This window comes from Lissotriton vulgaris, chromosome 5, assembly GCF_964263255.1.
Source record: "Lissotriton vulgaris chromosome 5, aLisVul1.2, whole genome shotgun sequence".
NCBI lineage: Eukaryota > Metazoa > Chordata > Amphibia > Caudata > Salamandridae > Lissotriton > Lissotriton vulgaris.
Window position 1 is genome coordinate 419,988,633 of NC_141693.1, and position 25,319 is coordinate 420,013,951.

General features: G+C 46.9%; 1 protein-coding gene across 1 annotated transcript in view; it reads left to right on the forward strand.

The window, feature by feature from the left end:
* The first annotated feature begins 346 nt into the window (after nt 1-346).
* WDFY4 (WDFY family member 4) overlaps nt 347-25,319 on the forward strand; it is an 856,906-nt gene continuing 831,933 nt past the window's right edge. The window contains exons 1-2 of the mRNA XM_086921796.1: nt 347-738; nt 15,214-15,277. The gene's annotated coding sequence lies outside the window, so the exon portion shown is untranslated. The remainder of the gene's footprint in view (nt 739-15,213; nt 15,278-25,319) is intronic.

Consider the following 25,319-nt stretch of genomic DNA (forward strand, 5'->3'; position numbering starts at 1 on the left):
ACACCATCTTCTGTGTCCACTAAGAACTAAGGTTACCAGATGAGTCAGAGCCATCCATGTTCCTTATTTTACACTATGCCTTTTGTATTTTAAAAAAAAAAACATTGTTTACTGGGCGTTGTAGTCTTGGTTCAAGCCAACTAAAACAATCCGGCACATGCAGCAGTCACCAACGATTTGAAAACGGAAGCCCAAGCAGGGAAAGAGAGGTCCCTGATGAGATGACGTCATCCAGGGACTTTACTCCCAGCACACATACCAGAGCTCTTGGGAATCCCTGGTCCACACGCAATTGGATAGCTCAAAAATCGTCCAGTTCAGGTTTTTACTTTGCATGCTGGGACGTGTAGTGCTGCTTTTACAATGGCTTAAACAGGATTAGATGTCAGAGAAAGCAACGCATAAACGAATCCGGACTGCTCAGCTGCTCACGCCTGGACTTGGAAAGCTCGAGGGCTCTGGATTTTCTCAGATTTCCTCCTCCCTGCAGGGGGTGTGTAAACAGCAGCAGCACTGGTGGAAACAGGAAGGCAAGTCTAACAGTGGATGCGATACCACGCTCTCACTTCCCCAACGGGAAGGGAGGGGTGTGGGCGACCCACGGCGATCCCCCGCGGACTGCCCTGCCCCTTCGACCCCGTCATGGTACTTCTCACTCGGGAGCTTCCAGTCAGACGTGCCCTGCGAGTTCCTGGCTGCACACTGCTGAGGTCGGCGGACACAGGCTAGTGCCGACAGGTAGGGAGAGCGGTCCTCTTGAAACCGTTGACGGGCTGGGCCAGCTGTCAAATATTTGAACAGGTGCAGCTCGAAGCCGGTAATCAGTAGCGAGCGCGTGAGGGCGAAACCATTTAAGGGCTGGCAGCGGGGGAAGCAGAAGAACATTTTTTTACCGTGTAAGCGGTGAACTGCGCGTGCGATAGTTCTAGGCTCCCCTCTGAGCAAGGGATGGGCAGGTCAAAGGTTCATTAACACACTACTGCTCCGGAAGGGAACTCCAGAGAGAAACACTTACTTACGCAGTTGAAAGTGCGTTGCTTGGCAAGCTCCTCGAATGTGTTGTGACTTATTCTGGCAGTTTTACATGCGCCAACTCGCCCGAAGCTTGGAGCGCTTGTCACGAGTACCAGTTTCATTACATAAGCACCAGTTTCATTACACAAGCACCAGTTTCATTACACAAGCACTCATTCATTTTTTAATTTTTGGCAGAGGGTGATTGAGCGTTTTGCCAAGAATCACAGACTGTTGAGCCAAAGCAGGGTCTTTAACCTGGTTCCCCACGTCCACGGTAGGCAGCTCTGGCCGTTAACCCACCCTTGAACACATGATTTCAACACATGATGCAAGTGGTGTATGTAATGAATGGTGTGGTGCCCTCTGCTAGCAATGCATGATCCTTATAGTGCAATCCCACCAGTTTTTTTTCCCGGTGCTAGAGAATGCGAAACGCTATGTAACATAGACCTGAGATCAATGAACGAAACTTCAGACATTGACCCAGCATTATTTACAACCAGGGTAACCGGGTGGCTCCTTGTCACCAGGATCCACTTTTTCATCCCTGGACTTTGCTTTTACATATCGCTTTTATCAGGTTTGTTGGTGTACTTGGTTCAATGAATCAGAGAATGCACTAATATGATAATTCAAAACCTAGGACTGGAACAGATGTGCCCCAGTGACATGGAGTCATTTGGTTATTCTGATCACAACTTGGATCTGTCGGGAGAAGCAATACAGGCCCCTGGGTCGCTACCTTCAAGGCGGTCTCTAAAGGTGAGTGTTGGGTAGCAACAGAGCCACTTCACATACGTTTGGAAGTTGAAGCACCGCAGAAGTCTCGAGCTGGCAAGGATCTCACTGTTATTGGTGACACTTCAGCCAGTCCTGGCTTTTAAGTCAACATCAAAGTATATGCTGGGAATTCAGAGCTCGTACTATATTAAAAGCAAAACTACAGGTAATTTTGTTCTAAAAGCCTGTCTGAAAATGTACTACATGAGATGGGACTCTTGGCAGTAATATCAAACAAGTGCATTTCTTTATCACAGACAAGTGTTTTATCTTAGTATATCAGAAAGTATCACTGCATTGAGAATTATTCGTTTAAAATGGGAGTTTATAAACATGCACTGAGAAGCCTCCATGCTTCTTCCCTGGTGACGATGTTATCAGAGAACTACGAGGCAAGTCAATTGAGTCAAACATAGCTAAGTGATGGAGTTCTGTACATTCTATGGGCGGATGAGAGTCGATCATACATTTGGTACACTAATACAATTCACCCATTACATTGTATCATTCATTACATTTGCCCAGAGACACATTGTGCTCAGCCTAACACGAGGATTGGAGTCTGGGTCCCTAGGTTGACAACCCTAACCACTAGGCAATGTGTGGCCTAGATTCTTGTTGTAGATGGCTCAACTTCATAGGCTATTACAGCAACCACTAAACAGGTTTTTGTTTTGGACACACCCTGAACTAATTTATTGGAAGATGCTCTCACGTGTGATATTCAACAAAAAGGGGGCTCAGTGAATTAATGTATTTGCCTACGATCGCTCAATTTGATCAAGCATTACTGTTTAATCATCCACTTGAAGGTATCGCTTTCTGACATTAAAATGTAAATATTTGTACAGGAAAAAGTTGGAGCGTGGGTGACAAGCAGAATGATCCTTATATTGTTGACAGTTTCACATAGTGTAACGCTTACATAGATTGGCTTCATAAGATACACAGACTAATTGACACCTTTTGTTTGGTGGGGTAGAGTGATTGCCTGGGATTTGAACCTGGTTACCCAATGTTTTACAGTCATCAGCAGTAGCCACTATGCCACATTGCTACCTAGGAATGATCAGCTTGTTTTGGGTTCAAGGTTCCAAGAGTATCCCGAGCTGAACCAGATCCAAGCTTCCAGGACAAGCTTTCAATGGCTCACCTACCACTATTATAATGTCCAAGAAATCTGTTTGAGTTCTTTGAGTTCTAGCCCTGTTTTTTTTTTATAAGAGATTAAATACAAATCTCAGAATGCAACAAACAATTTGAGCTGTATGAGTTACTCGTGCATGGAACTGGTGAACTTGAGAGCTGTGCATTCATCATGGTACACCAAGGGTGTCCAATTTAAGCCCAAGAGTGTTAGAATGCCTTAGAAAAACAGTATAGGACTAGTTAGTCATGCATGGACTTGGGAAAATTGGCAGCCGGGTTAAAAGGAAATCCTTCGAACACATCAGCAATTATCCAGAAAATATAGCACAGTTGTGGAATACTTAGACCTATGCTAGGCTTTGTGAGGCTATCTCTTTAGCCTAACTATCCCAAGTGTTAGTGTTCAATATCTGCTTAGTTTGAGTAGGCGCCATGTGTTACCACATTATTTCTGCTGAAGATGATTCTCTTCACATTTTAAAATGACCAAGTCAGCCCTCCTCCTGGGATTCACCACTTCCCCAATTTACGTCACCATCATGTGTTTCCAACAGTCACAGAGCATGTCAAGAACCAGTCGTCCCCTGTTTTTATAATCCTAGTAAGAGGGTAACTTTGAGCCAGGATCCGGAAGCCAGGCAGTTTCATTAGCTTCTTGAACATGTAATGTCATGACCTAGGGCTTTTGTTTTCACAGCCCTTCAGTATCATGGGGCTGTTTGTTAACAATAAAAACTAGAAGAGAATTGGGGGGTCTGAGGGAACATTTAAAGACCTGGTGTGGATATATTCTCCAGTCAAATGCTACACCCAACACATAGTATCCACGGGTCGACTAAATCACAAAAATGTATACTCAAGCAACACAGGGCCTATAGAAACTGCAACACTAAACCTCTTTACAGAAACAAAACATCCTTTAAAAAGGACGGATTCCCATCACTCACCAAGGTGACATGCTTCATCATCTGGGTCTCCTCCTAGTAACACACTGGTGTTAATAAGGGCTGCAACCCTTTCAAAAGGAAAGGGGAGCTCACGGATTGTTTTTTACCATTAAATTGGAGCGCAATAACACTCTGTGTCCGATCCTGCAGATGTGAGGAAATGGTTTATGTAGGAGTGATGAGTGCAGTGCACATAAGTGAGAAAAAGTGAGTTAAAATTGAACAGTGAGAGAAAAAATACTTTAATTGGTATCTCTCACCGCTCAAATTAAAAACAGTGCAAGACAGTTTTAACCAAATAACTGTCCGTGAATGAAAAAAAGGGGGTCTACATGTTTCAGCCAATTGGATTCTAGTAATCCTAGGCCTTCTTCAGGACCACAACAAATTATTCCTACTGCCTAAATAACAGAACGTGATATAAAAAGCAAGGTTGGAACAAATACAACCTAGTCACCTGTATTCAGGGATGTACAAATCCTCTGCAGATTACGGAATACTGATGGCATCTGTATTGCACGAGGAAAGGACCTCACCTCACCTGGCAACGGCCCGGAAAAGGGGGCACCACTCTATCCGTCGATACCTCAGGCGTCTTCAGAGCTGTATAAAGTACGGAATGATTGTTCTAAAATCCTTAGAACAAGGTAGGATTATGTTATCCCTCCTAAAGTCTGGAACACTGACCTGCCAGTTTTACACAAATATCTGCAGCAGGTGCCTAACCCACTACGCTGTCTTGCTCCCTTGAGGTAAATTCAAACACCCAAAAAAGGTGAAGTATCGAGATCCAAACTTCAAGCCAGGCACCAGGGAAACGTCTGGCACTTCCTGTTTTTTCTTTTACTTATAATAATGTCTTTTTTACATAGCAGTAAATACTCTGTTGGCCCCCATTTTATGTATCACAAGTGTTTTGTGCTCACCGAGTAACCTCCAGGAATATTTAACTAAATTAATTGTAATAAATAATTTTATTATGACTTTTATGTAGAACCGAACCTACCACCAAAAAGGCAGTGTCAGAACCCCAGATTCCATTATGAATTGTTCTGCATTGATAGTGCACCAGGAAATAGTGTGGTCCGTAGTGATGCATGGTTATCTCACCTATGCAGAATAATTGCCACTTGTATGGCTCTTTTCTCTGCCTACTGCAGTCATAATGCTCTGTTACTACAACTTCTGCATACATCCACTTCTGTTCTGTTTTCTGCAAACCACAATGATTGCTGGGTGATGGACGGTGTTCCTGTTGACCTCTTAAATGAGTACAAAGAACAAATGAGCATGTCTTCCTTCCCCCATGAGTATATCTACCCATCACGTTTACCCTTGTCCATAGAGGAGATTCAGTTCATAGTGTGGTCCCCAGCCCAGGCATGATGCCTTGGTCTATTTGTACAACACCACTTGCACAACAATGATCAGGCGTGTCCTGTTTCACCAGTACTCCTGACAACATTTGTTTGGATTTGTTGTTTCCATGGAATCTTCAAAACGAAACTATATTTTGGACAGACTTTTCAGATGATTGTCCTTGGAAAAAACAGCTGACTAAATGCATCATTTGTTTTCTCTTTTCAAACAAAGTCAACTTGGGATTAAAGGTCTTCTGCCTGGTGTCTGCACCTCTGTTGAAGACAAGGTTAGCTTGCCAAACCAATATTTCTTTGAACTGTTTCATCATGATCTCGCCAAAAATTCCTGTTAAAAACGATGGATGCCGAAATTCTCTAGGGAATGAACATAGGACAGGCACTCTTGCTATGTACAATGGCTGCGATTTAAGCCTTACCAATCTTAAACTTCATCAGCCGCCACCTCTGTACAAAGGACTGTACCTCAATAAACGTTTGAAGACAAAGCAACTACAAGGACATCAGATGGTTCCTCCAGATTATCCAGGATGAGACCTAGGGACCTGGACGACTACCTATGCATGTCACATGGTCACTGATTCCCTGGTAACACTTGTGTGTATTGGTTTGGATTTCTGTTCGAAGGTATTTTACCACCTAGGCGTTATTCTTGTTGCTTGTTTCAGTTGGGTGGGGCTTATCAGCTGGGAAGGAAGATGTGTGGAATCTTGGAGGATTTCAAGTAATGGAAAGTGGATGATTCAGTTGTTGAAATGTGAAGGCAAATTGACAAGTGGAGGTGGTTGTGCTAGGCGTGCAGTTTGTTCACCTGTAAACTGAATAAATTACTTACTTTCCATCACCGTCTCGGCCATTTTTCACTAATTCTTACCCAAACCTTAAACTAAATTAAAATAACTTTTATGGTATTATAATAATAAGAAAAGTAATTGTAACTGTAATGTTATCCCTAACCTTGTAATTTATTAAATGTATTTGTAATTTCATGTTTTCAATTATTTTAGCAATAATTTAAGCCGTAAATGTTATTTGTTTGTTTCACATAAAATATTGCTAAACTAATAACTTTTACATACTAACACCTTCTTGGTTTTCATAAGATTATTTTTCACGTAATTAAAATAATAACCAAAGTCCAAAATTAAACAAAAGTGCAATAGTGCCACTTATGTATTAATAATTTGCAAGACATCTTTAGAGCTACACAGCTACAGCAGCCACATCATAATGCATGAACATCATACTGAAATCTCAAACAAACTAACACAATATCAGATAGCAATCACATCCTGCTTTTCAACTGTCGGATCGGAGTCGGGGATGGGGTTAAATCAGAAAAGTGTTAAGTCTTTGGAAGGCACAGTCGGAGGACTCTGTGTTTGCACCAAAACCAAGCAGGAACTAGAATAACAAAAATCATGAGTATAGAGTCCACAGAAGGGCTGTAAATGTTTAATTTAAGTGTATTTATTTAATATTTATTTTACTACCCTTGCATATATCCCACAGTCCAGTCCCTCCCACTTGAGAGTCAGTACAGGCCAGATGCTGTGGCTCATTCTGACCCCTGGATGGGGGTTAGCTCCTACTTGGCTAATTGGACAATGAAAGGCCCTGACTGGTCTATCTTAGTGACTATGACAGTTGTAGCTCCAGCCGGACCAATGCATGCAATAGAAGCCCACATCGGGCTGATTCAGTTAGGCATATGCAGGCAGTTCCCACCCTGATCAGGCTGATGCAGTAAGCACGGCAAACAAATACCTGCATGGGCAGGTGCAGGCAACTGCAACACTAGTTGGGCCAATGCATGCACCCATTTTTCAAAGGTTTCCCACCAGGAGCTAGTTTTGAAAGACCAGTCAGCACCATCTGCCGCACGGGCCACTCTTAGCTGACTCTCAGGCAGCCAGATTTGTCTGGATGTCCCTCAGTGCCTGAGACACACTAGGTTTCTCCTCCTGTACAGTCTCCTCCTGCAGGACCAGGAAGACTTTCCTTTTTGGCACTTAGGCACACCCTCAGTACTTCCAGAAGAAAGTGCAGACTTCAGGGGGTGTCTCCTCACTCCTGGGAGTCTAGGTGTCAAGCAGACACCAGCCCTCATCACACACCAGCCCTTTGACTACTCCGCAGAACATTGCCTTACTTGGAACTGGATTAATGTAGGGCCAAAGGTTTTACATATTTTGTACAAAGGGGATGTGGATCTATTCTCTCAAATTCCAAACTGGATTTGTGCTAACAAAAGTTCCTATCAGGCTACTCTCCAGATATATACCCTGTTTTGTAGGGTGGTGCTTTTCACGGCAAGTAGCACTGACACTGTCTACAGACTGTAGCACCCCACAACAGAGGCCCAAAGAAGTGTGCGGTTTCAGCACCTGGTTGTAATCATCCTCTCTGAAGCATTAATCACAGATAGACAAAAGGGTAGGCTTGACCTTGTACAACAGAACCTGCTGTTATACCCCTCACCCCTAGCCCAATCAAAAGGCAACACTCAGGAAGGACTAATAAATACCCCCATCCAAACAAACATTCTTGTGGAATTTCTAAAGGTAGCCATGCCTCTATCCTCCTTGCTGCAGTGTTTGGATCTACACTCTCCTGCCACAGGAATGCAGGCAACAGGCTTCCAATATATGATGCAATTGTCCTCATCCTCTATCTCGTACCATGCCAAGCCAGGGACATCCTTAAAGGGATCCCACTGGCTTCAGTACTCAGCCTGACTCACAAACAAGGCCCTGCTACTGCACACATTCTTCATGCACAGGACCTGTAACCTGTAAAAACATGTCAGCATGTGAGGAGGGGATGGAGCCTTGGAGAAGGCGGGGCCTTGCACCAAGAACTATAATAATAATTCTTTATTCGGTTAATCACACAGAGAAACCATAAAAGAAGCAAATAACATAAGGAATTCATACATACATAGATTAAAAAGAAGACCATTTCATAAAAAAAACGTTTGTGCAATTTAAGCAAAAGGAAAAAAGGTGATTTTGTTTCAGAGAGTCTTTGATCATTAAATCGTTTTCTTTTACTTTTTCCTTAGGGCAGTTTGCTAAAGGTTTTTTCTGTGGTTCAAAATGCATTTTAAAAAGTTTAAAACCAGGTAACAGACTTCTTCCGACTCTAAGGTTTGGAGTCTTAGAAAGGCTGGACGACATTGTCTGAGGCCCCATCGCCTGCACAGCGGAAGTATCCAATATTTTCTGTGGGGATGATAAAATTTACAGAATAAAATGACGTGGATATTGGATTGGGTAGATTTCGCGTCGCAAGGGCATGGAGGCAGGTTTGGGTCCCAGGCTTTGTTTAACGGAAAGGCGACCAGTCTGTGAAAGAGGTTCAGTCTGAGCCTGGTAAGTAACATCCTCTCGTATGTTTTAGTGTCGAGAGTAAGATACGGTTGAATGCCAAACGTTTGCTGGACTGTGTTTGCGTGAACCACTGAGGGTTTTGCTGACTCTGATGACAGTCTTAGTGTTTCCAAGTGCCGTAGTGCAAGTTCCTTGAGTTCCTTTTTTGGGAGAGCTACCAGTGATTCTGGATGGAGGTAGTGTTTTTCAAGGCCAAGGTCGGTGAAAAAGTTTCTGACGTAGCTAAGCCACTTAATTCTGTAGGCGTAGTCGAGTGACATTGTGTCGGCCACTATCGACTGTGATAGTGTGTTAACTTCCGACGTCCAAATACGCCTCCACAAGAGTAGTGGCTGAATTTTAAGGAGATCCTGCAAGTAAGGAATTCCCAATTCCATGTGGGAGGCGTAATTTGATGAGCCTTTTGGGGTGGCAAGAAGAAATCTTATAAATCGATTTTCGATTATTTGGAGGGCTCCAACGTCTGTGTGACCCCAGATCCCTGCTCCATAAAGAGCTATCGCCTGGCACTTGGCATTGTAGATTCTTAGGAGTTCTACTGGGCGCCTCCTTCCCAGTTTCCGAGAAAAGGTCTGCAGGGCTGCTATTGCGCGCTTAAAATTGTGACATCTCGCCTCAACTGCTGGTTTCCATGTTAGGTTTTCGTCAATCACAATCCCAAGATATGGGTATTGTGTGGCGGTCTCCAAAGGTTGACTATCGAGGAAGATGTTTTTTTTTCCTTTCTTCCCCCTCCCCGTGGTCATGACAAAAGTTTTTTTTACGTTAACCTTTAGGTCCAGGGAGTTCATGAAGGTGGTGTATCTATTTAGAGAGTACTGAAGTTCACGTGGGGTTCGGGCCAGGATGACGGCGTCATCCGCGTAGAGGAGCGCTGGAATCAATCTCTGTTTTATTTTTGGGAGGTCCTGGGCCCCTCTTAGCATCCCTCCTCCAAGCCGTTTGTGTAGGGCGAGAAGAGAAAGGGGGCCAGGACGCAGCCCTGCCTAACTCCTCGCTCCACCCCAAATGATGCCGTCAACTCGCCGTTCTTTCCGAACCGTACTCTAGCTGAGGCCCCGGAATACAGCTCTCTTAGAAGGTCCAGCAATGAGGGGTCCAGGTTCATCTCTTTTAAGACTGTCCATAATTTGGAATGTGCAACGCAGTCGAAAGCGGCAGACAGGTCTACATAGACCATATATACCGTCGATTTCTTTGCGTGCATGTATTTGGCCATTATGAGGCTGAGATTAAGTGCCTGCTCAACTGTTCCAAGACCTTCTCTAAAGCCGAATTGTAAATCCGAGATAATGGACTTTTCCTCACTCCACAGTTGCAGTCTCTCCAGAATGACCCTTCCCACCACTTTGCCAAGGGAGTCCAGAAGGGATATGGGACGATAGCATTTTGGGTCCTGTCGGTCCCCTTTCTTGAAGATGGGGACCATGATTGATCTGGTCCAGGAGTCCAAGATGCCCTCGCTAGCTGCTGCTATACATACTCTTGTTAAGATAGGTGCCCAAAGCTCCTGGTTGAACTTAAAAAGGTCCACAGGCACGCCGTCCGGACCCGGGGCCTTTCCGGTTTTGCTTTTATCCAGAGCCACCAGAATTTCTGTGATGTCAAAAGAAATTGGGATTGGGTATTGTACTTCGTTGTGGTGGTGAGGTGGATGATCTGTAATTACTTGGTTTTTGAAAATTTGTTCAAAATGAGCTATCCAAGTTCCCTCATCTATTGCCACCTCTATCTTAGGAGAGTTGTTGTCCGAGAGGAAAGGGGATCTGATCGTTCTCCAGAAGTCCTTACTATTTTTTGATAGGGAGCTCTTATCTAGGTCGTTCCAGAGTTTCTCTTTCATTTGTTGTAATTTTAGTTTACGTTCCAGCTTATATTTCCTTCTCAGAAGTTGGATGTGGCCTGCGTCCCTTGGTTTTTTATGAAGGGCGGTTTTTAGATCAGTTAGGGCTCTCGTGCAGTTGTGGTTGAACCAACCTTTCCTATCCGTGTGGTTGTTGGTTGTTTTCCCCGTAAGTAGTCTCTTGGCTAATTTCAATATTTCTGCAAAGTTCGACAGGACCTCGGAGTGGTTTAAAGCTGGGTCCAGGCAGTTAATGATATGCGAATATGCCTGTTTGACTAATTGTTTTATGAGTTTTTGTGGGTCGATCTTTTCCCATTTTATAGAATAGCCATTTTGTTTGTGCAGTTGTAGATTATTTTGGGTAAGGGCAGCTGCAATGTCCGTAGCCTTGGATCTATGTTCCGATAGGTGTAGTTCGGTCTTTAATGCATAGTGGTCACTTAGTAGATTGTATATTACTTGATGGTCTGTGACTTTTGCGGCAAGGCTATAGGACAGCATGATGTAGTCCACTGTTGTCTGGTGGCCTCTAGCTACATAGGTTGGGTTAAACTGATTTTTCTCAGCCTTCGGAGAGTTGGAAATAAATAAGTCAAACTCTGAGAGAGTGTTATTCAGGGCGTTGCCGGATTTGTTATGGATGAAGTGAGCTAGTGGGGCGTCATTATCGTCCACGAAACCGCAAATTTTGGTGTCTGCCATTGGACACGGGTGTGTGTTAAAATCCCCTCCCCAGATGAAGTGGATCGTTTTGGAATTGGTCTCCCCATGTAGGGGGGATCTTAGTCTCTCCTGCATGTTATCGATGAAGGTAAGGAAGTCGTTTTCCGCTAAGTTGTTGTAGAAATTAATGAGGATGATGGTATCTTCATTTGCAAAGGAGAGGGAAAGTATCTGGTAGTTGGGGTCGGTGAAAAGGTTAGACACTTTTAGATGGGAAAGAGTGTTTGCAATATAAGTTGTTAAACCTCCTTTGGGTCTTCCTATTGGGCTTTGAGTAGCGGGTGAGAAGTAGGTTTTGTACCCTAGTAAATGTAACTCTGAGGTTGCCCAGGTTTCTTGGAGGCAGATTATTTTGCCTTGCTCTAGGAAGTTGACTGCCACAGGATCGTTGATCTTGGTTCGGAGACCCGCCACATTCCAGAATAGTAAAGGTATTATATGTGGGTTCTCTTTCGGGGCAGAGGCTGGTGATGTTATGACGGGGTTGTTACTTTGGGAGGAGGAGTGTATCGAGTTTGGGGTAGTTTGTTCTAAATCCCTTGATGGTCAATCCACCATTTCTAGGGGACTGTATCTGTTTGTTGTTGGGATGTTGTACCAGGGGTCCCATCTAGGTGGAGCTCTACGGATCCTCCTCTGTTGTTGGTATCCCCATTCTCCGTGATTTTCTCCCTGCTGGCGTTGGTTGACTAATTGCCAAGGGTTTTCCTGTTCCCTAAAGCGAGATGTGCCATATTGTCTATTATCAGGGAAGCTTAGTTGGCGCTGGGATGGCTCGACCCAGGGGAAAGCAGGGTCCTCGAAGAAATTGCTATTTAAGGTTTGGATGGAGGGGTAGAAGAATGAGAGGGGTTTAATTCTTATACTTCCCTTTGGATTTGGGTGTTCCCAAGAGGTGATATAGTCTACCACCCAAGGGTCCTCGAAGGTGATAATGATGCAGTCCCCTGGGTATTGTTTGCTACCTTTCCCCACCCACGGAGTCCTGTAGAGTGAGGAGATCCTACCATGGCAGTTTGGCGGCATGGGGCGATTAGTCTGCAGCCAATGGTGAACTTTGTTTTTTAAGGACCACGGCGGTTCCGCCGTATTTGGAGGTAGTTCGATTACTCCAATCATGACTGCTACATAGGGAGCGGCCTCAGGAGGAAGCTCCGTATGGAGTCTGGCTTCTCCAGGCTCTTTTGGGGGATTTTTTTGGGCTGGTTGAGAAGAGGAGTTGTGTACCGGGGTTTTAGTGGGAGCAGTTTTTCTGGGGGCTGGTTGTGGTCGAGTGGTTGTGGGTGGTTGCGTTTTGGTTTGTTTTGATGTAGTCGGACCTGCAGTGGTAGGGTTTGGTGTGCTTTGGGTCAGGGTGGCTGGAGGTCTTGGAATGGGGGGAGGAACAGTGGGTGGTACTGTCTGCAAAGTGGTTGTGTGGGGGATAGAAGGTTTTGTGATGCTGCCCAAAGAATTAGAGGGAGCGTTGTGAGAAGAGTTTGCGTTCCCTTTCTTCTTTGGGGGGGGGCCCCTGAGAGTGTTGTGGAGACGGAATGAGCTTCGAAATCTGTGTCTCTAGCTTAGTTAGCTTTAATTCTACAGGTCGTAGTAGTTGTTTAAAGATTTCTGTTATCTTCTCTAACAGTATGGAGTTATCCGGGTTTTCCGGAGCCTTTATGTGTGGTTGCGATGGCGAATCCAACAGAATAGGTATGGATCCTTCCTGTTGGTCTTGATGGACTATTACCGTCGCAAGTGCTTGCTGTGGTTGTAGGGGAATTAGTGGCGAGGTTAAAGGAATCTGAGGGATATTCGGGGGAGGAGCAGTGTTGGCTAGTATAAGATTATTTTGGGGGAACTTGTTTTTACTAATCGCTCCTTCTCTCCTTCCTCTTGCTTGTATGTCTTCCAGGGGGGATGTCTGGGTGGGGGATTGAGGTGGTAGCTCTGGGGTTTTTTCCAATTCTGAGGCTAACGGGGAGTCTGCAAGGTCAGAAACAGATAGGTTTACGTTGTTTGGAAGGCTGCGTCTGCCTTCTTGCGCGATACCTAGCGCTTTTTTGCTTGCAGTCGGGGCGGGAGTTTTGGCTTCTGCGAGATTACCCAGGGAAGATCGCTTGGCAAATTCTAAGTCCAGTGAAACTCTTTTTTCCATGAGGGTGATACTTTGGTCAATGAGTGAATTTGCTTTTGCCAGGAAGTCGTCCATGGGTCCCAGTAACTTCCTGGCACTCCCTGGAGCAGGTTTTTTTTGTTTAGAGCCTCTTGTGGCTACCATCTTATAATACTATGAGATGATGAAGTGATAGATGGTAGTTTTCGTGATTTGTGATAATATGGGTTAAGTGGCGATTGTGAAGCAGGGTAGGTGAAATACCTTACAGTAGATAGGGCTCTGGCCGATCTCCCGGGCTCGCCGGGCCTCGAACGGCCTCAAACGGCCCGCTCTTTGCCCGGTCTTCGCCCCGGACTATGCCCCGCGCGCGTCCCGCGATGCGCGTTGTTGGAGTGGCTTTTATGTTGTGCTTGATTGTAGGGGCGTGGCACTGGGAGGGGGCGCGGCTCACGCCGGAAGAGGACCAGCTGTAGCTGTTGTATGCTGGTCCTCGCAGTCCCGGGGCCGACGCCTCACCCTCCTCTGCGGCCACAAGGTCTCCTAGGGCTTCCCCACGATTCAGCAGCACTTGGAAGGGTTGTAGGCTACTCCTGTAGCGGCAAAGAGAGTCTTCAGAAACACTGACGAGTTGCGAGTGGCACCCGCGAAGCGGGTGCCGGGAGAAGTTATCTCGCTGTCCTGGGGGCGTGGCACTGGGAGGGGGCGCGGCTCACGCGGGAAGAGGACCAGCTGTAGCTGTTGTATGCTGGTCCTCGCAGTCCCGGGGCCGACGCCTCACCCTCCTCTGCGGCCACAAGGTCTCCTAGGGCTTCCCCACGATTCAGCAGCACTTGGAAGGGTTGTAGGCTACTCCTGTAGCGGCAAAGAGAGTCTTCAGAAACACTGACGAGTTGCGAGTGGCCAAGAACTATCTAAAAAACACTCTGCCCTCTATCACGCCCACCACCCCCTCCCCCAAAACATACAAGGGTCTGTGAGGCTGTTGCCAATGTCCTGGGGTGTTCTCACATCTTGGACATCGGGTGGTTACAGCCACAAAAGACAAGCTGGAAATCCACTGTATGCCATGTTTTCCAGCTCACCTTGCCTGCCACCATATGATTTTGACTCTTTACTGGATGACCTTGTGAAGGGAGCTGAAATCATGTGACACACTGTGGCACCGTGTGAGTTGGCGGGTCTGTATGCACACAGGGTGTGAGTGAAACTGTTCTGGGCATACACATAGCAGTGACATTTTACACAGGAGGGATTTATAGCCCACACTCTAAGTAATACAGATGTAAAGGTTTAGTCACACTATCAATCTTGAAAACACAGTATTCTGCCACCACCAGTTTATGTGTTACAGCGAATACAAGGACACTAGTCCTCTATCCACTTATAAGGGCACACTTGGTGCAGGCCCTTGCATAGTTAACGACAGGCCTTGAACTCTGTGCATATGGCCACAGAATCATGCTAATCTAGCGATTAGCATGATTCTGTGGCCATACTAAAAGTCAAGATATCAATGCAGTTAGGTATGTTAGGATATTCCTATCCCAACCAATCATGTGGGTAAGAATTGTGATAATAATTACTAACAATTCAGTGAACAATCTGGTTACAAGAGTGAATTCTGGATACACTCCAATCACGCGTCCTTAGTGAATTAGTCTAAACTCTACCTAAGATATTAATAGCTCATTTGCAGCTATTCAATTTTTTCTTCTACATGATTCACGTACAGCTCCTCTCATACCTTTGTCATCAGTCCTGAATCTCAAGACTCACCTGTCCGTGTCCCTCTAGCAACTGGTACATCTGCCTTGCCCCATCCCAACCACCAGTATCTTTTGTACTTTTACAAAACAATTAAACATTGATTCTGTTCTTGTTTCAGGAAGCTCACTGAAGATGCCGCTTATTCTATCCCACTGGTTCTTCTGGTAATGGATCTACACAAGGTAAGTTCACGCTTGTGACATAGATCACTAGCTAGTGTAATGCTAAATGCAGCAGTGTCACTCTCTCTAGCCTGTTGCTGTTGGCACCAGAAACGTATGTGGCAATCATGCACATTTAATTTGTAGGTCTGCATCACACTGACAAGCTCATGAAAAAAAGAACAGGCCTATCAATTAGGCTTTCTCATAGACTGAATGCATATACTGGGAAAACGGCCTTTACAACGCGGGCTGAGCTACGCGTGCCGTTTCCCCGCAAGCAGAACCACGCTTGCCTTAACCACGCATAGGCATGGTTAAGGCAGTGGGCGGTCTAGATGTGTGGATGGGCGGGAAGAGGAGAACAGGAGGGATCAGGAAAGGAAGCTAAGTGAGCTAGGGCGGGGTTTGGTGGGGGATGGGGGGGAGGGATAGTTTTTAGGGCTTGTTTGAGGACTCATGGGGGAGGCCAGGCAGTTTTTAGGGCTGGGGGGCAGGTTTTAGGACTCAGGGTGGGGGAATGGGGCAGTTTTCAGGAGTCGGGCTCATTTTTTTAAGGTTCAGGGCGGTGAGAGGGGGGGGGGGGCTGGGGTCAGGATCATTTATGGGCTGGGGGCCGAGATTTAGGGCTCAGGGCCAGGGTCTGGGATCAGGGTAGTTTTTAGGACATGGGGGCAAAGGGTGGGGGGGGGAATGGAGAATTTCCAGGGCTGGGGCAGTTTTACGTCTCAGGGTGGGGGAGCCTGGGGACGAGGTCGTTTTTAAGACATGGGGGCGAGTTTTAAGGCTCAGGGCAGAGCGGAGGACAGTTTTCAGGACTGGGGCAGTTTTAGGGTGAATGCTTCTTAACCAGGCATTCCTTTAGCAATCATATCTTTACAACTAAATTGAGTGGTAAAGGCATGCATGGTAAAAGAATGCGTAGTTAAGATGCATTCGTTGTTGGGACCGCATTGTTGAGGCACCAATGGGGTAGCCATGCGTGCTTCTGTCATACAACCACACATACTGGGTCATGCTAACAAATAGTAAGGCCTGTGCTGTATGCAGCGTTATCAAGTTATGAACAAAGCCATGCCACACATACCAATAGTCCCGAAGGCCCCTCACTACTTTATAATGAACACTGTGGGAAAGGCGTCAGTAGGGTCCCTGCAGAGAGCAATGCACAAGCAAGATCAGACAGAAGAACAGAGAGCCATGATTCCAACAAGCAGCTAGTTTTGCAGGGGTGAAGCACTTCCGTGTTTGCGGTAACTGTGAAGCGTAGAGATCATGAGATCTTTTAATCCATAGACCCAAAACACTGCATCTAGGCTGGAATATGGGCTCTTCCTATGGGATTGATTAATCTGAGAGCCAGCAGAACTGATACTACCCTTTTGGGGCTTTTAGCGGCTGGTTCTCTGTAGTACAACAAATCAGTTGAGAAATGTTGCAAGCAAGGTTTGATATTGCTAAAAAAAACTGAGCAAAATGAAAAAAACATTGTTCACTGAGCTTTTTGCAAAAGATACTCAAATGCAATAACAAAAGTGGGTCAGTGGAAGGTGTCAGATAAAGAGGGTGTCGGTGCTGGCTTGGAGTTTTATCCCCTGATTTCAAAAATCCTCTTAAGCCTGTCCAACCAATCACTTTGAAGGCCTTGATGAACACGTTGATGCGGTCAACAGGTTTGGTCCAGAGACAGGCAACAGAGCTAGAACCTACCGTTCCAGCCGTGTGATGAACAATATAGCTAAAACCTTAGTACTGACATGGTTCTATATTCCCTTCTGCTGTTGTTTCTCTTCAGATGAGGAGATTCCCTCAATGTGCCTGGGAGGTTTTACTTCTTAATGCTGTGGCATTGAATCTATGCCTTTGATGGCATGTTCCTTTTCTGTGTGCAAAGGGGTAGTCGTAGCCTATTTTACAATTTTGCCTGATTTTAGGGAGGCCATTTGCATTTTTAAGGGTTGCAATAGTTGTATTTGCGTAGCTGGTTGTTTTTTGTGTGTAAATATTTGCACGGGTCTTGGCATGTGGGTGGCGTTTGGCTTTGCTGGGGTAAGGGAGCAAATGCAGACGGTTTACTGGAGGGTTCTTTGCCCTTTTAAGAACAGAAGTGTTTTCTCTTTATGGTTCGCGGAGTGTTTCTACGTCGGTCTGATGGGTGTGGTCAACGTTTCCGTGGTGGTTCACTAGTTTAAGTGTGAAGGCCTGCTCTTGCAAAGAAATCAGCTGCTGCGTATACAATGTAAAGCCCTCTCAAATCAATCGGTTGAGAAGTGGTACACTGTTGAAAAACTTACCTTAATGCCAGTCTCTGATGGGAGGGTACACTATTTAGTGTAAAATGTAGCCAAAGTATCTTACTGTTGAATGTGGGGGTCTCTAGTTGGCACAGGTAGGTACTTGGGGCAAATAGGGACCCTTGCCTCTAGTCAGGGTAAGGGGGTACACTCCTAAAATAACCCCTGCTCACCCCCTTGGTAGCTTGGCACGAGCAGACAGGCTTATCTCAGAGGCAGTGTGTAAAGCATTTGTGAACACATACAGTAATCAATTGACAACACTACAGATGGACACCACACATGTTTTATATAAAAAATAAGTATTCTTTATATAGACTTATCACAAGACCAAAAATGACAAAAATCCACAATGCTGTACTTAAGCTGGTAGAATTAGCTTATTTCTCTTTAGGTCTTAAAATGTGACACTTTGAGTCAATGTACCTTAAGATGAGACACGCAGGGCAAGAGAAGTGTTGCAACAATGGAAATGTGGCAAAGATCCAGTGCAAAGAAATAAAGATGACGCTTTCTCCTTGATGTGACACGCTTTCCGGTGATGCAGCCACGTCTGTGGCAATCCTCTCCTCCGGTGATGCGAGATGCTTGACACGATGCGAGCCGCGACAGGCCCTGTGACACGCTTCCCAGTGATGCGGCGGCATCTGCGGCGACGTCGATCCTCTCTCTTGGTGATGCGAGGTGCTTTCACAATGATGCGGGCAGCAACAGGCCCTGCGACTCTTTTCCCGGTGATGCGGCGGCATCTGTGGCGACGTCGATCCTCTTCTCCGGCGATGAGCCGCGACAGGCCCTGCGACATGCTTCTCGGAGATGTGGCGGCATCTGATGCAACGTCGATCCTCTACTCTGCGGCGATGCGAGGCGCTTCGTGCTGCGAAGCGGCAGCGGCAGTTCTGCGACACGCTTCTCGATCTTGAGTGGTGCCTCCAGTTCCTTGCGACACGCAAGTCCCCAAAAAGTCCAACACAACTGTAGGCACTTCAGGAGATCTCTTGAGGAGCGGATGGGTGAAGTCTGTTGTCCCTGAGACTTCCGCAGGAGGCAAGCTTTGTTCCAAGCCCTTGGAGAGCCTTACACAAGTTGATGAAAGTACACACAAAGTTCCTCTCTCCTTTCTTTGGAAGTCAGGCAACCAAAGCAGGCTAAACCCCCAAGCAACACTTCAGCTTAGGGATAGTCTCTCCTCAGTTTCTTCAGGTTCCTCTCCTCAGCAAAGGTTTCTTCTTGTAGTCCAAAAGTGATCTAAATTCTTGGGATCAAGGTCCAAATACTTATACCCCAAAATCCTTTGTCCTCTGAGGGCAGAGGGGCCTTTGCCCAGTCCAAACCAGTTCTGGAGCACTCTGTTTACATGACTTCTTCTGTCTTTTCACAGTGCAGGGCAGAAACATCAGACGCCCCACAGGAGGTGGAGCCAGCATTGTGGAGGAAAGGCACAGCCCTGGAGCACTTTGTTGACAGGACTCCTTCTCTACTTTCACAGTGCAGGGCAGAGGCATCAGACACACCACAGGGGGTGGAGCTGGCATTGTGAAAGGCCGGCACAGCTCTATTCAGGTCTTTGGTGCAACTCCTCCCACCCATCTAGATGCAGATCTCTCTATTCACCACTGGGCTGACTCATCCTGCCTCCTGAAATTCCCCCACCCCTGTCACTCAAACTCCAAACAAGGAACACACACCCTAGCAGAGGCAGGTTAGAATAATTAGACAAGAAAATACCTACTTTTTAAAAGTGGTATTTTCAAACACAGAATGTTAAAATCAACTTCACTAAAAGATGTATTTTATCATTCTGAGTTGAGGCCTACTAAACTCGAATTTCTACCGTGTTCCCTGAGTCAGTTAGGATTATAAGATGTAATAATCTAACTGCCCATTCTGGCCTATGGAGAACAGTTAGCCTTGCAATAGTGAAAAACGAAAAGGGCTGTAATTCACTATTAAGACATGCCACACACACCAGGGCATGTCCTACCTTATGCTTACAATGCACCCTGCCCTTTGGCCTACCAGAGGGGTGTCTGATATGAAGAAAAGAGAAGGTTTAGGGACTGGCAAGTGGGTGCACTTGCCCAGTCAACATAGCAGTACCAGACTGCACACAGGCTCTGCAATGGCAGACCTGAGACACACTTATACAGGTTACTTCTGTGGGTGGCACAACCAGTGCTGCAAGCCCACCAGCAGCGTTTGGTTTACAAGCCCTGGGCACACGCAGTGCACTGTACTAAGGTCTGACAGTAAATCAAATAGGCCAATGATGGAGTCACTAATCCATCCATCAATTTACAATAGGAAGAGTATATGCACTTTAGCACTGATCAGCAGTGGTAAAGTGCCCAGAGTCATAAAATAGCCAACAACAGGTCAGAAAAAAGACAGGAGGAAGGCAAAAAGTTCAGGCATGACCCTGCAAAAAGGGCCAAGTCCAACACAACCCCCTTCCAGTCAAAACACAGGGTAGACCAATCACTACCTTGATGGGCTTCCCTGCTTTGGGCGATAGAACTTGGACCTGGCCCGCAACTACAGGGGTATACTCCAGTTCTACATCAATCGGAACCTATTGGAATCCCTCTGCCCATACTCTCAGGGACCACCAAGCTAATCCATGGGGAACCCTTCTCCTCACATGTGGGCACTACCTGTGCAGCATCGAACCTTAACTTGCTCACAGGTGTGTCCCAACAGACAGACAGCAAACCACTGTGGCCACTGACAGTAGTCAGTGATGAGACCCAGGCCTTATACCTCTCAGGGCTCTCAAACCTTTGTGGCGCAGAGAGCGGGGGCAGTAGCCCCAGGTGCTTGGCACCCTTTGTCCACTCTCCCTCCTGTCAGGTCTGGTATGACATCCTGGCACTGACCCACCAGCCCTAGGCCTGTACCCGGCAGCTGGACCAGAGACTGATGTGGGCTCTCCCCCACCCGGTCCTCCTCGTTGGGGCTCTGTACGCTCCCACTTGGAGCGGTACCTCATTCCAGAATTGTCAGGGTCCCTGTAGCAGGTGTCCTGCACAATTTGTCCGCCAGTTCAGGGGTTCTATCCTGCAACTGGGCTTCCAGGTCAGGGGGGACACCCTGAACCTGGCCCTCCAACGCAGGGTCTAAACCCTCAGGCTGCACCGGGGTCAGAGGTGAGGGCTCCCTCCCTCTGCACCCCCTTCCAGAGCACTGCACCCTCCCAATTGGAGGGGTACCCCTAGAGGCTACCTCGGTCAGGACACTGATTACAGTTGCTCCTTCCTCCTGGTCAGATAACACCTGAACCTGGCTTCCCAACCCAGGTACCAAACCCTGCGGTTGAACACTTGCCTGGCAACCCAGGAATTTCTTTGGAGCACATATGCTCCCCCCGAGGGTGACACATGACTCATGTGTCGTGTGACAGTCTGCCTTGCGCAGATCTCCCAACCCCTGTCCATCTGACAGTGTGCGAACATTCCCCAGGAAAGAAGTGGTGTCACCATGGTTATTCACTGGTGACACAGCCCTTCTGGCTGGCCTTTGACCCACTGGTTCTTCCACTGGGGACTCCTTCCCCCTCTCACCCCTCAGTCTGGAACTCTGTACCCTCCCAACTGGAGCGGCACCAGACACCAGAACTGATGGAGTTTTGATTACAGACACTCCCAGCTCACCTGACACTAGGGGATCCCCTAGACGGGTGGCCCATCAGGACAGCCTAGGCTCCCCACCTGGTATTCCCTTAAAGAACCATCCAGGCTCTGAGACTGGGTTTCGGGCACATGGGGACACGCAGCCCCACACTCACTCCTTCTCCACTGAGACAGGACATGAGCCCCTACACCCCTTCCACTACAACAGGACCTAGCTGGCTACTCTGCACCACTTGCACCACTCTTGGTTGGAAGATACCCGAGCCACTCCCCACAGGGTCTTTCCCCAATGCCTCTCCAGACCCTCTGGAATGTACCAGAAGGTCTGCCTCCAATGTGAGCTCCCTGTGGTCAGAGAACTCACTCTCCAACAGGTGTTGGCATAGCTCTGGAAAACAGGGACTTGCAATATGCTCTCCTACAATTGGATCACACACCCCCTTACAGGGGTTAACCAAGCTATCCTTTACCTCACCATCCAGTGCCTCGCACACGTACTCCACATAACTCTCCTGAGATTGGCAAGGCAGTACCTGACTGTCTCTGTCATTCAACCCACACTCTTCCGGGCGTTCTTCACACTCACATATCAAGACATTCAACCTTGGGGGTACCCCTCTCCCTGCACCTCTCATCTAGAGTCAGTCGAGTGTCCCTCCCATTACTAGGACCATGAACCCCTGCATCAGTTTTCCCATTCTCCTCAGGGATACTGCGCACTACTGGAACTACCTCATGTCTTTGAACCTCCTGGTGTATGTTAACCCCTTCCAATTCAGGCGCCACATCTCTGGGTGTATGTAATGCTCCCTCGGCACTAGATAACTTAGTTTTGCTGCCACCATCTGAGCTGGATTCCATCCCCAACTCAGCAAAGCTCACTCTCTGAGCTACACGCTTTTCTTTTTTCTGGGCTGAGACACTCATGGCCTCAAGCCTCTCGAGCTCCAAATCAAGCTCCCTCATTTTCAACTCATGCTCCAACTGCATCCTCTTTTCCTCTAGGGCCAATTTCCTAGTTTGCATCTCACATTCTAACTGCCCACTTAGCTTGAGCTTGGCCAGCTCCAATTTGTGCATCCTGTTTTCTTTCCTGTCAGCCAGCTCCTCTGGGTACAGGCCTCTGGCAGAGACACAGCTACCTGCTGGGGGGGGTTACTTTCCTCCCCTCCCAATCATAATCAACAGATGCTGTGGATGCTGCTTTACTCATGGTGATTAAACTTGGCAGTTCTTTGCAAAAATACAAAATCCCAGGAAAAACAATCTACCAGAAAGTATGTTATCGCATTTTGGTATGCACTCACTAGTAGTGTTCACCAATCACTGTACATGAGTCACCAATGCAAGTCCAGAATCCTCACCGCTGACCACCAATGTTAGATTTGGGGATCTCTAGTTGGCACAAGTAGGTACTTGTGACAAATAGGGACCCTTGCCTCTGGTCAGGGTAAGAGGGTACAGTCCTAAAATGACCCCTGCACACCCCCTTGGTAGCTTGGCACGAGCAGACAGGCTTATCTCAGAGGGAGTGTGTAAAGCATTTGTGAACACATACAGTAATCAAGTGACAACACTACAGATGGACACCACACAGATTTTATATCAAAAATAAGTATTCTTTATATAGACTTATCACAAGACCACAAACGACAAAAATCCACAATACTGTACTTAAACTGGTAGAATTAGCTTAGTTCTCTTTAGGTCTTAATATGCAACACTTTGAGTCAATGTACCTTAAGATGAGACACGCAGGGCAACGGAAGTGTTGCAAAGATGGAAATGCGGAAAAGATCCAGTGCAAATAAATAAAGATGGCACTTTCTCCTTGATGTGACACGCTTCCCGGTGATGTGGCAACGTCGACCCTCTCCCCCGGCGATGCAAGATGCTTGACACAATGCGAGCCACGACAGGCCCTGCGACCCGCTTCCCAGTGATGCGGTGGCATTTGCAACAACGTCAATACTCTCTCCTGGCGATGCGAGTTGGTTCCACAATGATGTGAGCCGCGACAGGTCCTGCGAACTCTTCCCGGTGATGCAGCGGCATCTGTGGCGACATCGATCCTCTTCTCCGGCAATGAGCCGCGACAGGCCCTGCGACACGCTTCTCGGAGGTGCGGCGGCGTCTGATGCGATGTCGATCCTCTACTCCTGCGATACGCTTTGCGGTGATGCGGCGGCATCTGCGGCGACGTAGATCCTCTCCTTCTGCGATGCGAGGCGCTTCGTGCTGCGAAGCGACAGCGGCAGTACTGCAACATGCTTCTCAATCTTGAGTCGCGCTTCCAGCTCCTTGCGACACGCAAGTCCCCAAAAAGTCCAACACAACTGTAGGCAATTCAGGAGATCTCTTGAGGAGCTGGTGGGTGAAGTTTGTTGTCCCTGAGACTTCAGCAGGAGGCAAGCCCTGTTCCAAGCCCTTGGAGATCCTTACACAAGTTGATGAAAGTACACACAAAGTTCCTCTCTCCTTTCTTTGGCAGTCAAGCAACCACTGCAGGCCAATACCCAAGCCGCACTTCAGCTTAGGGATAGTCTCTCCTCAGTTTCTTCAGGTTCCTCTCCTCAGCAAAGGTTTCTTCTTGTAGTCCAAAAGTGATCTAAATTCTTGGGATCAGGGTCCCAATACTTATACCCCAAAATTATTTGTCCTCTGAGGGCAGAGGGGCCTTTGCCCAGTCCAAACCAGTTCTGGAGCACTCTGTTGACATGACTCCTTCTCTCCTTTCACAGTGCAGGGCAAAGACATCAAGCGCACCATAGGAGGTGGAGTCAGCATTGTGGAGGGAAGGCACAGCCCTGGAGCCCTTTGTTAACAGGACTCCTTCTCTCCTTTCACAGTCAGAGCAGAGACATCAGACGCACCACAGGGGGTGGAGCCGGCATTGTGGAAGTCAGGCACAGCCCTATTCAGGTCCCAGGTGCAACTCCTCCCACCCATCTAGTTGCGGATCTCTCTATTCACCACTGGGCTGACTCATCCAGTCTCCTGGAACTCCCCCAGCCCTGTCACTCAAACTCCAGACAAGGAATACACAACCTAGCAGAGGCAGGTTTGGATAATTAGACAAGAAAATACCTACTTTCTAAAAGTGGTATTTTCAAACACAGAATGTTAAAATCAACTTCACTAAAAGATGTATTTTATCATTCTGAGTTCAGGCCTACTAAACTCGAATTTTCACCATGTTCCCTGAGTCAGTTAGGATTATAAGATGTAACAATCTAACTGCCCATTCTGGCCTATGGAGAACAGGTAGCCTTGCAATAGTGAAAAACGAAAATGGCTGTAATTCACTATTAGGACATGCTACACACACCAGGGCATGTCCTACCTTATACTTACAATGCACCCTGTCCCTGGGCCCACCATAGGGGTGTCTGATATGAAGAAAAGGGAAGGTTTAGGGACTGGCAAGTGGGTGCACTTGCCCAGTCAACATGGCAGTACCAGACTGGCCACAGTCTGGCTCTACAATGGCAGACCTGAGGCATACTTTTACAGGCTGCTTCTGTGGGTGGCACAACCAGTGCCGCAAGCCCACCAGCAGCATTTGGTTTACAAGCCCTGGTGCTCACACAGTGCACTGTACTAGGGTCTGACAGTAAATCAAATAGGCCAATCATGGAGTCCCTAATCTATACATCAATTTACAATAGGGAGAGCATATGCACTTTAGCACTGATCAGCAGTGGTAAAGTGCCCAGAGTCATAAAATAGCCAACAACAGGTCAGAAAAAAGACAGGAGGAAGGCAAAAAGTTCAGGGATGACCTTGCAAAAAGGGCCAAGTCCAAAACTTACCCACACAGGTACGCCATACCTACTGCAGTCTTATTCTTAGACGTACTGGTGCAGTGCTTAATGTATTTGTTAAAATAGAAGTAGCTGGCCTAAATGTTTTTGTTAGAGGCCCATCCTTAGTGCTGCCAAATTCTGAGGGTTGCTAAATTCCCTGGCTACCCCATCTTGGTTCCACCTCATGCAACTTTCATCCCGCACCCTGCACTTCGGTCCCTTTATCTCACACTTACAGGTTCTTTTTCGTCCCACCTCTCTTTGTCTCTCTTTTACATGGTTCTCTTCCCAGCCTTCCTTCTTTATGCCTTTCTCTTGCTCTTGGTCAAAGTCT